This window comes from Bombina bombina, chromosome 2 (genome assembly GCF_027579735.1).
Source record: "Bombina bombina isolate aBomBom1 chromosome 2, aBomBom1.pri, whole genome shotgun sequence".
Lineage (NCBI taxonomy): Eukaryota > Metazoa > Chordata > Amphibia > Anura > Bombinatoridae > Bombina > Bombina bombina.
In genome coordinates this window covers 1063369351-1063383375 of record NC_069500.1, presented here as the reverse complement: position 1 = coordinate 1063383375, position 14025 = coordinate 1063369351, and the positions used below count along the sequence as shown (strand labels likewise).

At 36.0% G+C, this 14025-nt stretch overlaps 1 protein-coding gene across 2 annotated transcripts in view; it reads left to right on the top strand.

Moving 5' to 3' along the window:
* The first annotated feature begins 5931 nt into the window (after positions 1-5931).
* Positions 5932-14025, top strand: part of LOC128650029 (uncharacterized) — a 43206-nt gene continuing 35112 nt past the window's right edge. The window contains exons 1-2 of one of the 2 annotated variants that reach the window (XM_053703683.1): positions 5932-6181; positions 10314-10409. The gene's annotated coding sequence lies outside the window, so the exon portion shown is untranslated. Of the gene's footprint in view, positions 6182-10313; positions 10414-14025 lie in introns of both variants that reach the window. The other variant, XM_053703682.1, reaches the window with a different exon arrangement.

Genomic DNA, 14025 nt, shown 5'->3' with positions numbered 1-14025 from the left:
GAATTGTATTCTTGAGCTTAGCTTGGCTAAATTTCATAGAGTTAGGACCAGTTTTATGTGGGACACCTTGTAAGTGGTGACTGGCTAAGCAGAATATGGCCATATTGTGTGACTAAGATCCCATCTTTATTTAAAAAAAAAAAAATTATGAAATATTAAGAAGGCAATTTTTGCAGCATTAAGGAAAAAAGTTAAAATATGTGAAATAATTTGTGGTCTCATGTGTCTTGAGGTGCGCCAATACCTGCTCTTATTATTATATTCATTTTGGTCACTTTGGCAGCACTCCACAATATGTGCATTTAAAAACATATGCTTTTATTAGATGTGCTTAAAGGGACAGTCTACACCAGAATTTTTATTGTTTTAAAAGATAGATAATCCCTTTATTACCCATTTCCCAGTTTTGCATAACTAACACATTTATAATAATATACTTTTAACCTCTGTGATTATCTTGTATCTAAGCCTCTGCAAACTGCCCCTTTTTTCAGTTCTTTTGACAGACTTGCAGTCTAGCCAATCAGTGCCTGCTCCCAGATAACTTCTCGTGCACGAGCACAGTGTTATCTATATGAAATACGTGAACTAACACCCTCTAGTGGTGAAAAACTGTTAAAATGCAATCTGAAAGAGGTGTGCTTCAATGTCTAAGAAATTAGCATATGAACCTCCTAGGTTAAGCTTTCAACTAAGAATACCAAGAGAACAAAGCAAAATTGGTGATAAAAGTAAATTGGAAAATTGTTTAAAATGACATGCTCTATCTGAATCATGAAAGTTTATTTTGGCCTAGACTGTCCCTTTAACCATAATTTCTTACTGTATATGCTTATATACATATATATTTATATGTTAATATGTATATATTATATGTATATATTATATGTATATAAGCATATACTGTACATATATATTTATAGGGAACACACAGTTCCCATAGGCTGCAATGTAAACTTTTCAGTGACACCCCACACTTTTAACACCTAAAAACTGCCTAGTGCAGTAGTTTTTTTATGAAAAAAAGCTGCTTTTTTCATAAAAAAAATAAAAGACCCTTTATTTTGGGGGCACTTTTAGAAAATTAACCAGAGATCTGATCTCTGGTTAATTTTCTGAGCGCTTATTGCGCTCCACTTGTGATCTAGCCCAATATACACATAAAGAGGCAGATTTATCGCTGACTAGACTAGAAATTGCAGGGGGTGCATACATTACCTATATATAGCATTGCACAGGCAATTCTTCATATGTGTTAACTTTCCCCTACAATCAGTACTTACTGTATGTAATACAATTTTCAATATCTGTGGGGATACAAGAGGCAAAAACAGCAATTTAAAATGGCAAAATAAGGTTAATGCTATTTGTAAAAAATGTAATATACCCCAGCAGGTAAAATTGATAACTGGGAAGACATTAAAGGGGAGAAAAACTCACAATACACTCAATATACTGTCCCTTTAAGGGGGTATAAATAAACATCTAGACAAGCCACATGAGAACTGAGTAATGGACAAAGCTGCACTACTTAAAACAGTCAAATGATGTACCTTTTATGTTCACTTTGATATAAATATTATTTGTATCTATTTATATAGATGTATATACATATTTATTTCATTACTTAAAGGGACAGTGTACACCAATTTTCATATAACTGCATGTAATAGACATTACTATAAGGAAGAATATGCACAGATACTGATCTAAAAATCCAGTATAAAACATTTTAAAAACTTACTTAGAAGCTCCCAGTTTAGCACTGTTGATGAAGTTAGGCAGGGACACACACTGGTAGGGGCTGGGAAAGCAGACCCCCCCCCCGCATATGAAAATACTCTTTACACAAACAGGAGGAAGCAGGGACAGTGTACCGTAAAATGTCTCCCTTTAGGTCTAGACTACAAGTGGAGCTCTAATTTATCGGTCACCCGCAAATGGGCAAATTCGCCCGTTTACGGGTGCACGATAAATAACCAGCCTTTACAATTAGTGATTAAAAAATTAACCAAAGGTCAGAACCCTTGTTAATTTTTTAAATGTCTCAAAACATCCAAAAAAGACAGCTATACTCCAAGCACTTAATATATCCAAAAATATTTATTTAATGGAGAACATAGGAATTAAAACATGATCCACAGCATAGTGACTGTCTTACGTGTTTCAGCAATATATGCCTTAATCATAGACAATTTTTAAATGTCCCCCAATTCCCCCCCAAAAACATGTGAGGTCCCTTTTTAAAAGAATAAAAAAAATTGCACTAAGCGGTTTTTGGGGGCTAAAAAAAATGGCACTGAAAAGTGCCTTTACATTGCGGTCTATGGGGACTGTGTATTCCCAGTAAATATATATGTATATGCTTATATACATACAGTATATATTTATGTGTATATGTATATATATATATATATATATATATGTATTTGCTGCGCGACTTACCCCCTTCGCTGTGCTAGTTCTCATGCTTTGTGTCTCACGGCATGAGAACGAGTATCCCAATGAAGCCTATGGAAGTGCGCTCTTGTGAGCGCAATGCTTCCATGCAATGCAAACATGAGGTCGCGTTCGCATTGCGCTCACTTGTAATACCAGCGCACATTTGCATGTGCTGGTATTACTAAGTTGAGCGCAAATATCACTTTCGAGGAAACAATATTTTGCGCTCAACTTGTAATCTAGCCCTTAATGTGTTCCCAATGATACATTTTACCTGTTGGGGTGTATTAAATTGTTTAAAATAGGTCCTTTATAATTACTTAAAGGGACAGTTTAGGCCAAAATAAACTTTCATGATTCAGATAGAGCATGTAATTTTAAACAATTTTCCAATTTACTTTTATCACCAATTTTGCTTTGTTCTCTTGGTATTATTAGTTGAAAGCTTAACCTAGGAGGTTCATATGCTAATTTCTTAGACCTTGAAGTCCACCTCTTTCAGATTGCATTTTAACAGTTTTTCACCACTAGAGGGTGTTAGTTCACGTATTTCATATAGATAACACTGTGTTCGTGCACGAGAAGTTATCTGGGAGCAGGCACTGATTGGCTAGACTGCAAGTCTGTCAAAAGAACTGAAAAAAGGGGCAGTTTGCAGAGGCTTAGATACAAGATAATCACAGAGGTTAAAAGTATATTATTATAACTGTGTTGGTTATGCAAAACTGGGAAATGGGTAATAAAGGGATTATCTATCTTTTAAAACAATAAAAATTCTGGTGTAGACTGTCCCTTTAAGTACTGGCTATTTGAAAGCTCCGTAAACATGAAGCTTCAGAAAAAAAATAACTTTTTAGTGATGGTGTGAGATATGTGTACTAAAATGCTCATTTTCAATTGCACTTGCTTTTGTGTAATCGGACAAAGATAGAGGAGCCCATTGTATAGAGAGAGAAAAACAGATAAGGATGTCAGCTCTTCCTGCAAGCTCATTGTAATGAATTGTGATCTCAACTAGCAAAAAAAGCTATTTCATATACACAAAATAAACCTTCAGGAACAATTTCCTATATATTTTATGCTCTACAGTTGGATTAACAAGTCATCGGAAACTCATTAAGAGGAAACCAATTTTCAGTACACTTCCCCTTTAACCCCTTAACTGATGAGCCATTGCCCACCACTGTGCTGAGCCGTTTTGGAGTTTCTTAATACTACCTAAATATAAGCCCTACTGTGAGTTATTTTTCAACGAGCAGGCAGGCACTTCCGGGTTTCTGGGGCTTGGCTTGGTTTGGCCACCTTGTATGCTCAGTAAGTGTAGGGGTGCCACAATTACCTCCAAAAGCAGTCAAATTTAAACTTTTATGATTCAGACAGAGCATCTGATTTTAAACAACTTTCCATTTTACTAAATTTGCTTTGTTCTCATAGTACCTTTTGAAAAGCATACTTAGGTAGGCTCATGAGCAACAATGCACTACTCAGAACTAGGTGGTGATTGGTTACTGCACATATATGCCTCTTGTCATTGGCTTACCCAATGAGCTCAACTAGCTCCTGGTAGAGTATTGCTGCTGCTGAGCCTATCTAGGTTTACGCTTCAACAAAGGATACCAAGAGTACAAAGTAAATTTGATAACACAAATAAATTGGAAATGTGTTCAAAATTACATGAACTGTCTGAAAGTTTAATCTACACTTTTCTGTCCTTGCGCCAAATGGACATAGGTACTACGTCACATAGTACTTTGCTCCACGTACTGTGTTGACATTGAACCTACTTCAAACACTGTGCTGTATGCTCTTCAACAAAGGATACCAAGAGTACAAAGTAAATTTGATAACACAAGTAAATTAATTGGAAATGTGTTCAAAATTACATGAACTGTCTGAAAGTTTATTCTAGACTTTTCTGTCCTTACGTCACATAGTACTTTGCTCCACGTACTGTGTTGACATAGAACCAACTTCAAACAGTGTGCCGTATGCTGCAGTCCTATGTCAGCTTTGACACCGGAGACTGCAGCTGGGATCAGAAGGCATCTACCTTCATATGGTAAGGGAGAACTAATTGTGCTCCTTTTACCATATGAAGCCAGATCGTCAATACAGACAGTGGAAAAGACAGTGTCACTGTCTGTATCTGCTACGGAGGTGCCATTAGTGGTGTTGGAGGAAGGAAGGAGGCAGGTGGGTGGCCCATCGTAGCAAGGGGGTGGTAGGGGAAGGTTACCTTACGCTGCAGAAAATATGATTAGGAGAGAGGAAGGAATGGGTCCCTACACTGTGACAAAGGGATTTATTAGAGGGGGGGACACCCCTTACTACAGAAAAACTAAATATTAATAAATAATTAAAATTTTAAAAAGTTATGTTAACTGGGTACTGGCAGACAACTGCCAATACCTAAGGTGGTGGTGGTGACCATTGGGAGGGGGGATGGTTAGAGAGCTGTTAGGGAGGGATCAGGGAGGTATCAGGTGGGAGGGTAATACCTACAGTACAATAATTTTACCCTTTCCAGCTAACTAATTAACCCCTTCACTGCCGGAAATTTCAGAAGTGTGGTATGCAATTAGCAGCCTTTGAATTACCAAAAACAATGGCAATGCCATGCGTCTGCTATTTCTGAACAAAGGGGATTCCAGAGAAGCTTTTACAACAATTTGTGTTATGACTGCACAAGCGGTATGTAAATTGTTTAAGTGAGAAACCAAAAGTTTGTGAAAAACTACAAAATCTTAACTTTTTTTTTAATATGATTGCATTTGGCAGTGAAATGGTGGCATGAAATATACTGAAATGGGCCTAGATCACTGGTTTTCAAATCTGTCCTCAGGCCTCCCTAACAGGCCAGATTTTGAGGATATCTGAACTAGAGTACAGGTGAAATAATCAGCTGATTAGTAAACATGATAGGTAAATTAAAAAATAACCAAGGCTCTATTCTGTTAAGTGGAGCAAAAACAAAAATGATAAAAAAAAATATTCTGTATGTTGAACAAGTTTATCTCTAACATTTCCAGTAGTGAAGGGGTTAAGGTGCTAAATTGAATGTGACTGTGAGATGAGATTTATTTGACTGTGTGCAGCTACTATATCAGAGAGGATGAGGTGTGAAATGAAGAAGATGGGGTTAAATAAGTAAAGCTCTAATGAGTATTGAGATATGATAAATGCTTTATCAGCCTTATTTGCACCATTAAAGTGTAAAACAATCATTGTACATTGTTGTTATGATAATGACTGAGTAGTGTTTGTGTTACATTTGGCTGATAGGGTTTATTCAAATCAATACATTACTACCTACTAAATACAATAGTTATTATGTTATCAATGACAAAGAATGTTCCCTATTTATAGAAAAAGATTCCCATTTGCCTTTTTCTTAGAAAGTTAAATGGTCTTGTAAGTGAAAAGATGTAATTAAAGTACCTCTAGCAGAACTGTTGAAGCATTTTGCATTCACACCTGTCACACATCAGAGGCCGTTTTGTAGTGTTACTATTGCACCTGTCTGGCAGTGGAAATTATTATTAAAGTGTCAGATTCACACCTGTCTCAGGAAGGGGCGGCTCCATAGTTATATTCATACAAGTCAGCCAGGGGAGGGGATTTCCAATTTGATTCACACCTGTGGTACAGTGGGAGTTTTCCTCCTTAGAAACGGATTGCTGCCTCTCTTTATGTTAAAAGATAAGGTATACGTACTAACCCCACAGCTCTGCATCTAAAGGTAGGTGTAAATTTGTTTTATATAAAAATCCAGACAGAACAGAGGGAACTTGTAATATATCTTTGTCATTAGTAATTCTGGTGCTTGATTGTTTTTTTTCGATTGTATTTAACTTTGTGAATTAAACCCCTTACTATACTGTTCGCTGCATACCTTGTAATTCGGTTTATTTTCTTCTGTGGCTGACATGTACGTTTTTGTTCCTATGACTTATATTTGTTGCACCGATTTTTATATGGAATCTAATTTTTCTTACAAGAGATGATTTGTGTAACTTGTAATCCGCGGACAATCAATGTCTGGTCACTGCCTGGTAGACTTTATTTTACTTCCCAGCCCGCCGTGCTTCTAGTGCGGATGGTGTTTTGGTGCGAGTAGTTACTGTTTGCGCCCCGCACCTTCTGCTCCTGTTTCCTGCAGGGAAATGACATCACTAGCTGAAAAAAATCCTCCCAGCCATCTTCCCTCTGTCAATGGTTAATCCGTTCCCTCCTAAATAACTATCTTTTAATGGGATGTTCACTTTTAATTACAAGTTAAGGGTCGATGATGTCCCTATATAAGCTCTGTTTGTTCCTTGAGAAATGTAAAACCCCTATTTGCTTAGAATGCTGCGAATCCTACATTCCACTTATTTATTTTAAGTGATACATTGGTATAAATAAAATATATATATATATATTTTTTTATACACACACTTTTTTAATTTATAGCTTTGAGGTATTTTATTAGAGAAATTGACTACTGTTCTTAAAGGGGCACATCATTTCTCTTATATATGAAAGAAATGTCAAAAGGATACTAAACCCATATTCTGTGTTTCATGATTCAGATAGAGCATGCAACTTTATAATTTACTCTTATTAACAATTTTTCTTTGTTCTCTTGCTATCATTTTAAAAGCAGGAATGTAAAGCTTAGGAGCTGGCCCATTTTAGGTTCAGCACCCTGGATAGCGCTTGTTTATTGGTGGCTACTGGTTTGGGTTTTTGTATCCCTTCAATTCTATTGCAACACACTTAGAAGTTTGAATATGATATGGATTTTATTTTGATATTCTTTATTTTCTACATTTACCTGAACCAAAAAAAATATCTGCCATGTTGGTAAAATACAGGTTTGGTTTGCACCCTATGTTCTTCACTCCCTTCTTTTTTCCAATTTTTTTTTTTTTTTTTTTTTAAGTGTACGCTGATCACAAAAAAATATTTAAAATTTGAATCTGGAAAACTGATTCTGTATATTAAAAATAAAATAGTTACAGTTTATGAAATCTAGTTTTTGTAAGAACCTTTTGTGACTTTAAGATGACGAGTTTTTAATAGACTTGAGTATGTGTTATCACACAGGAAGATATCTACATAATGTCCTCCCTTTTAAAAAATAAATAAATTTATAAAAAAAATTCCCTCATTCTTTTTGTGAAGAACAGACCTCAAACGGCATGTCACTTTGTTGTGGTGACATGGCAGCTTTGCATTACCAATTAATGCATTAACCCTTTCCTGGCAGGGTTAAAGTGTCTACATCGGAACAACTGTTCCGATGTAGACAAACTGAAATCGTGCACATGATCGTGAGATTTCAATTATTGGATCGGGTCTGGGGGCGCCCCTATAACCCGAGGAACGCCCTCCAGACCGCGATCAAATCTGAGAAGCACAGTAGGCTTCAGGACATCCGTTGGCTATGACGTTCTATTCCATCATAACGGCTTTAAAGCCCAGTGTAATTAGGATGGAATAGAACGGCATAATGGCGTTAAAAGGTTAATGTCTTGCATGGAAACCTAGAGGTTAACAAGTTTTTAAAGTGCCAAATTAAAATGGTTAACCACATAGCTGCCAAGATGTGATTTTAGAACACTTTGCAAGATAGGTTTACACTGTATTGCTTTAAAAAAAAAAAAAAAAATTGTTTGTAATGGTAACTTTTTACAAAAACTGTCCCGGGACTTGCAAGGGACTGTGCCTCATGCACACATTATTTCCCTATTAAGTTTACTATGAAATCTCATGAGATCACAGTAAACAGTTCATGACCTCAGCACTGCTGATGCTGATTGGCAGCTATTTATTTGTTTTTGTTTTTTTTGTTTAGTTTTTTCCTGCAGCTGGGCAGTAACTAAAATAACTATTTACACCACACTGAACCCAATTTTTTTTCCTCTCTCTAGTGATTTAGATAGAGCAGGCAATTTTAAGCAACTTTCTAATTTACTCCTATTATCAATTTTTCTTCGTTCTCTTGCTATCTTTATTTGAAAAAGAAGGCATCTAAACTTTTTTGGGGTTCAAAACTCTGGACAGCAGTTTTTGATTGGTGGATAAATTCATCCACCAATCAGCAAGGACAACCTAGGTGGTTGTTCACCAAAAATGGGCGGCATCTAAACTTACATTCTTGCTTTTCAAATAAAGATACCAAGAGAATGAAGAAATATTGATAATAGGAGTAAATTAGAAAGTTGCTTAAAATTGCATGCTCTATCTGAATCACAAAATAAAAAATTTGGGTTCAGTGTCCCTTTAACTATGGTGAGCTAAGGAAATTGTGAGGTAAAATATCTTCCTTTTTTTACATAGATGTTCGGTGATATTTTCCTGTCCGCTTTTTACAGTTATACTGCATCACTTTCAAGTGATTTAGCATATGGGTATTATGTCGCTTTAAATAGCGCTGCAGCATTTTACAGCAGCTATGTTATATTGACAAGTAGAGAATAGGGCCACTACTATTTAGCAACCAATTTAGTACTTGTGCTCAATAAATAGTATCGATAGGCTGTTTGTTGTGATGAGCTGTCAGGTGCCAACCAGTTTGTAACCCCCCATTTTAAATAAATGCAACTCTATTCCCCCAGATCTTCCCAGTGCAAATTATCCAAAGAGTAATTGCAAATTCCCATAAGTTTAATAACTCCTTAGTTCTCAACTGCAGTTAATGGGATACTAAACCCAAATTCTTTCATGATTCAGATAGAGCGTGCAACTTTCTAATTTACTCCTATTATGAATTTTCTTTGATCTCTTGCTATCTTTATTTGAAAAAGCAGGAATCTAAGCTAAGGAGCTGTCCCATTTTTGGTTCAGCACCCAGCAAGCGCTATCCACTGAACCAAAAATGGGCCGGTTCCTAAGCTTACATTTCTGTTCTGCTCTTTCAAATATATCAAGAGAATGAAGAAAAAATTGATAATGGGCGTAAATTAGAAAGTTGCTTAAAATTGCATGCTCTGTCTGAATCCTGAAAGGGGAAAAAAATGTTTCATATCCCTTTAAGCATATTAAAGCTACCACTTTAAAAGGACCAGTGAGGGTCTCCTTGTCTGTATTTTATATTAATTGTCTGGCACCCTGGCCGATGTTGTATAATTGGTGAGTGATCTTTCTTGGAATGAGTAAGCGGTAGTTTGTTTGTTTTTTAAAACAAACTTATTTACATGTTACATTTGGGGGTAGTGAAGACAAAAATGTGTGCCTGAAGGGGTACTTGCTATAAAAAGGTAGAGACCCTGATCTACAGGATACTATGAATTACTCAAAGATATTGGCCATTGTTTTTATGGAAGATTGACACTAAACAGGTTATGTAAGTGGTGTATTCTGTATATCACTGTTTATCACCACTCCTATACATAATGTATTTGCTTGATTAGTGGCAATACCTGAGACCTTCTGCAGATAAAGAATGGTATCTCTGCTTTGGAGGAGTGCGGCAGTTCAGTTGCTTTTTGGGTGAGACACTTGATGCATAAACATCATATACACCTGTGTTTAGTGCCACTCCCACTGATTTATTGCAACATTTAACAGATTGGTTCATACATAAAAGCACAGGTTTGTCATTTGTATGTTTTGAGGTTTATTTGTTAACTAAACCTTCCATTAAGTAGAATGAGCTTTTACACCATTATAGACTCTAATAAAAGTCATAAATATTCCCTTTTTTTTTTTTTTTTACTTTTATTATGTTTGCCATTTGATATTAGACCTTGAAAAGTTCTTTAATGAAACTTAAAGGGACATTAAACACATTGTAGTAACAAACCATAAAAATCTGTTTTTGTTAAAGAATAACATCAGCCGAGTATTAACATTTTTAAAGCAAATTAACATCTTGTCGTCTGCAGTTGTTTTTCAACAGCCAAACTCTACCAACCACTTGCCTTATTTGGAGGAGAAAATTTGAGCTTGCGTTGGCAGACAAGGCTAGCTACCGTCATTAAGTAAGTAAGTATAACGCTAATTGTTTGCCCTTATCAGCTGAATCCAATTAGGGAAAGATATGTAGCTGGGTTAGTCTGCAGTGTACGTTTCTGTGTCTGAGAATTAAAAAAAAAAAAAAAAAGCACAATGTTCACAGCTAAATTACATTAGAGGGATATGAAACCCCATTTTGTCTTTCTTTCAGAAATTAAGATGGAAAACACAATTTTAAATAACTTTCCAATTTACTTCTTTTATCAAATCTGCTTAATTGCATTGATATCCTTTGCTGGCGGAGTAGCAATGCACTTCTGAGAGCCATCTGAACACATCTAGTCAGCTGGACACTAGTGTAGGATATGTACATATTCATTTTTATTTTTTATTTTTATTTTTAACAATAGATACCAAGAGAACAAAATACAGTTGAAAATAAGTAAATTTAAAATGCCATAAAACCATGTTTAGATCTGTGCATATCCCAAAAGGGGTAATTAAGTAAAAATAGTTTGTATTTAAAAATTGTTTAAAATTGCTGGCAAGTATTTTAAAATAATTTTCAACAATTAGTTACAAAACCATGCTGTCTGCTCCACCCCCCCCCCTTATCAGTGTTTAGACACAGGCATTGTATTTTTAACTGAGTGCACCGCTTCTAAGCAAGCTCCAGCAGATGATCACTATTCACTATTGTGTTCTACCAAAACAATAGATAAAGCCATAAAAGGAAGTGTGTGTGTTAGAAACTAGAAAGAAAGGGTTAATGGCGAGGCACTGCAGTATAAATTTGCAGGTACTGTAATTAAAGTACAGTACATATTTATGTCCCTTTTTACGTGTCTTAAAATAACATGCTCTATCTGAATCATGCAAGTTTAATTCTGAATTCCCTATCCCTTTAAAAGGGGCAACATTCCCCTCATAGTTCCAGTGTTCTGTGAAACGGAAGACTTCATCTTAGTTTTTGGCCGTATTGCGGACTTTTCTCCAGAATAAATAGCTTGAGTCCGGATCATCTAACAGCCTATAATCTCCAGTGTTAGTCAGGCAGGTAAGCACCTCAGCAAAGTTAAAGGGACACTGAACCCAATTTTTTTTTTCTTTCGTGATTCAGATAGAGCATTCAATTTTAAGCAACCTTCTAATTTACTCCTATTTTTCTTTGTTCTCTTGCTATCTTTATTTGAAAAAGAAGGCATCTAAGCTTTTTATTTGGTTCAGAACCCTGGACAGCACTTTTTTATTGGTGGATACATTTATCCACCAATCGGCAAGTACAACCCAGGTTGTTCAGCAAAAATGGGTCGGCATCTAAACTTACATTCTTGCATTTAAAATAAAGATATTAAGAGAATGAAGAAAATTTGATAATAGGAGTAAATTGGAAAGCTGCCTAAAATGTCATGCTCTATCTGAATCACGAAAGAAAAAAATTGGGTTCAGTGTCCCTTTAATAATAAAAGTATATTGCATTTTGTTAAAATCTCAAGATGTTTGTTGTTCCTTTTAACCCCTTCACACAGTTGGGACATTCCATGCCATTCTAACAGCCCTGGCCTTTAACGCAGTTAGGACAGCATGGAACGTCCTATCTTATATGGCGTACTGCAGCCTCCTCTTTTTTTAGTTAGTGAAAATTCTGACTGGGGCATGCCTAGCAGCGTACGCAGTCCCCCATAATCCAATCCTGGCCTTGAAATATCTTAATTTCAATTTTCCAGCAAGTGTTTACATCAGAACTTTTTGTTCTAAGCACTTGCCCCCCTAGCATGAATGGGTTAAGAAGCAATACAGCAAGACTTGTGGACAATTACTATACCCATTATGTGACCATTATACAACAGAGAAATAAATTGCTGTTTGCTAGAGGGAAGGCAAATTGTTAGCAAGGAAGATAAGTTGTGTTAATTACGTGACACTGTTTTTGTTTCTAATTAGCAAATTGATGCTGAAATTACTCTCAAGATGGTGTTGGTCACAACGCTACTATAGTTAATACATAGTATATTACATGCTACATATTGCACATAGCTTAGTCACACACTTTTTTGAGTGATCTTTTTGTTCACTATAGAAGCCAATTTACAAAATAAGACTAATCTGCATCCTAGGCTAAAGGGGGCAGGGCATAACACTTGCTACATTTTGACTCCAAAGGTTCCATTGGCCCTATCTATTTCCTTTTTTGATCATTCTTTCTACAGTTGGCAGAAAATGTTCTCTATATAAGGCTATTTTCATGCAAATTTTTATTTTTTTAGTGTTTATTTATAACACAAGAAATTGCATTAAATAACAGTATAGAAAGAATATATAATATATTTATATAATTATATAATCACCCCCCAATCTGGCACTTCAGCTTGTCTATAAAACTTTTTTTCTCCAACATTGGTGTGTCCGGTCCACGGCGTCATCCTTACTTGTGGGATATTCTCTTCCCCAACAGGAAATGGCAAAGAGTCCCAGCAAAGCTGGTCACATGATCCCTCCTAGGCTCCGCCCACCCCAGTCATTCTCTTTGCCGTTGCACAGGCAACATCTCCACGGAGATGGTTAAGAGTTTTTTGTAGTTTTATTCTTCTATCAAGTGTTTATTTTAAAATAGTGCTGGTATGTACTATTTACTCTGAAACAGAAAAGGATGAAGATTTCTGTTTGTAAGAGGAAGATGATTTTTAGCAGACAGTAACTAAAATCGATTGCTGTTTCCACACAGGACTGTTGAGATGAAGTAACTTCAGTTGGGGGAAACAGTTAGCAGTCTTTTCTGCTTAAGGTATGACTAGCCATATTTCTAACAAGACCATGTAATGCTGGAAGGCTGTCATTTCCCCTCATGGGGACCGGTAAGCCATTTTCTTAGTTAAACATAAAAGAATAAAGGGCTTCAAAAAGGGCTTAAAAACTGGTAGACATTTTTCTGGGCTAAAACAATTGCTTTACTAGGCATATTATGCAGATTCTAACTAATTATTGGTATTATAATCTTGGGGAACGTTTAGAAAAACGGCAGGCACTGTGTTGGACACCTTTTTCAGATGGGGGCCTTTCTAGTTATAGACAGAGCCTCATTCTGGGACTGTATAGGGGTTAAATGTAAAAACGGCTTCGGTTCCGTTAATTTAAGGGTTAAAGCTCTGAAATTTGGTGTGCAATACTTTTAATGCTTTAAGACACTGTGGTGAAATTTTGGTGAATTTTGAACAATTCCTTCATACTTTTTCACATATTCAGTAATAAAGTGTTTTCAGTTTGAAATTTAAAGTGACAGTAACGGTTTTATTTTAAAACGTTTTTTGTGCTTTGTTGACAAGTTTAAGCCTGTTTAACATGTCTGTACCATCAGATAAGCTATGTTCTATATGTATGAAAGCCAATGTGTCTCCCCATTTAAATTTATGTGATAATTGTGCCATAGTGTCCAAACAAAGTAAGGACAGTAATGCAACAGATAATGATATTGCCCAAGATGATTCCTCAAATGAGGGGAGTAAACATGATACTACATCATCCCCTACTGTGTCTACACCAGTTATGCCCACACAGGAGGCCCCTAGTACATCTAGTGCGCCAATACTTATTACCATGCAACAATTAACGGCTGTAATGGATAACTCCATAGCAAATCTTTTA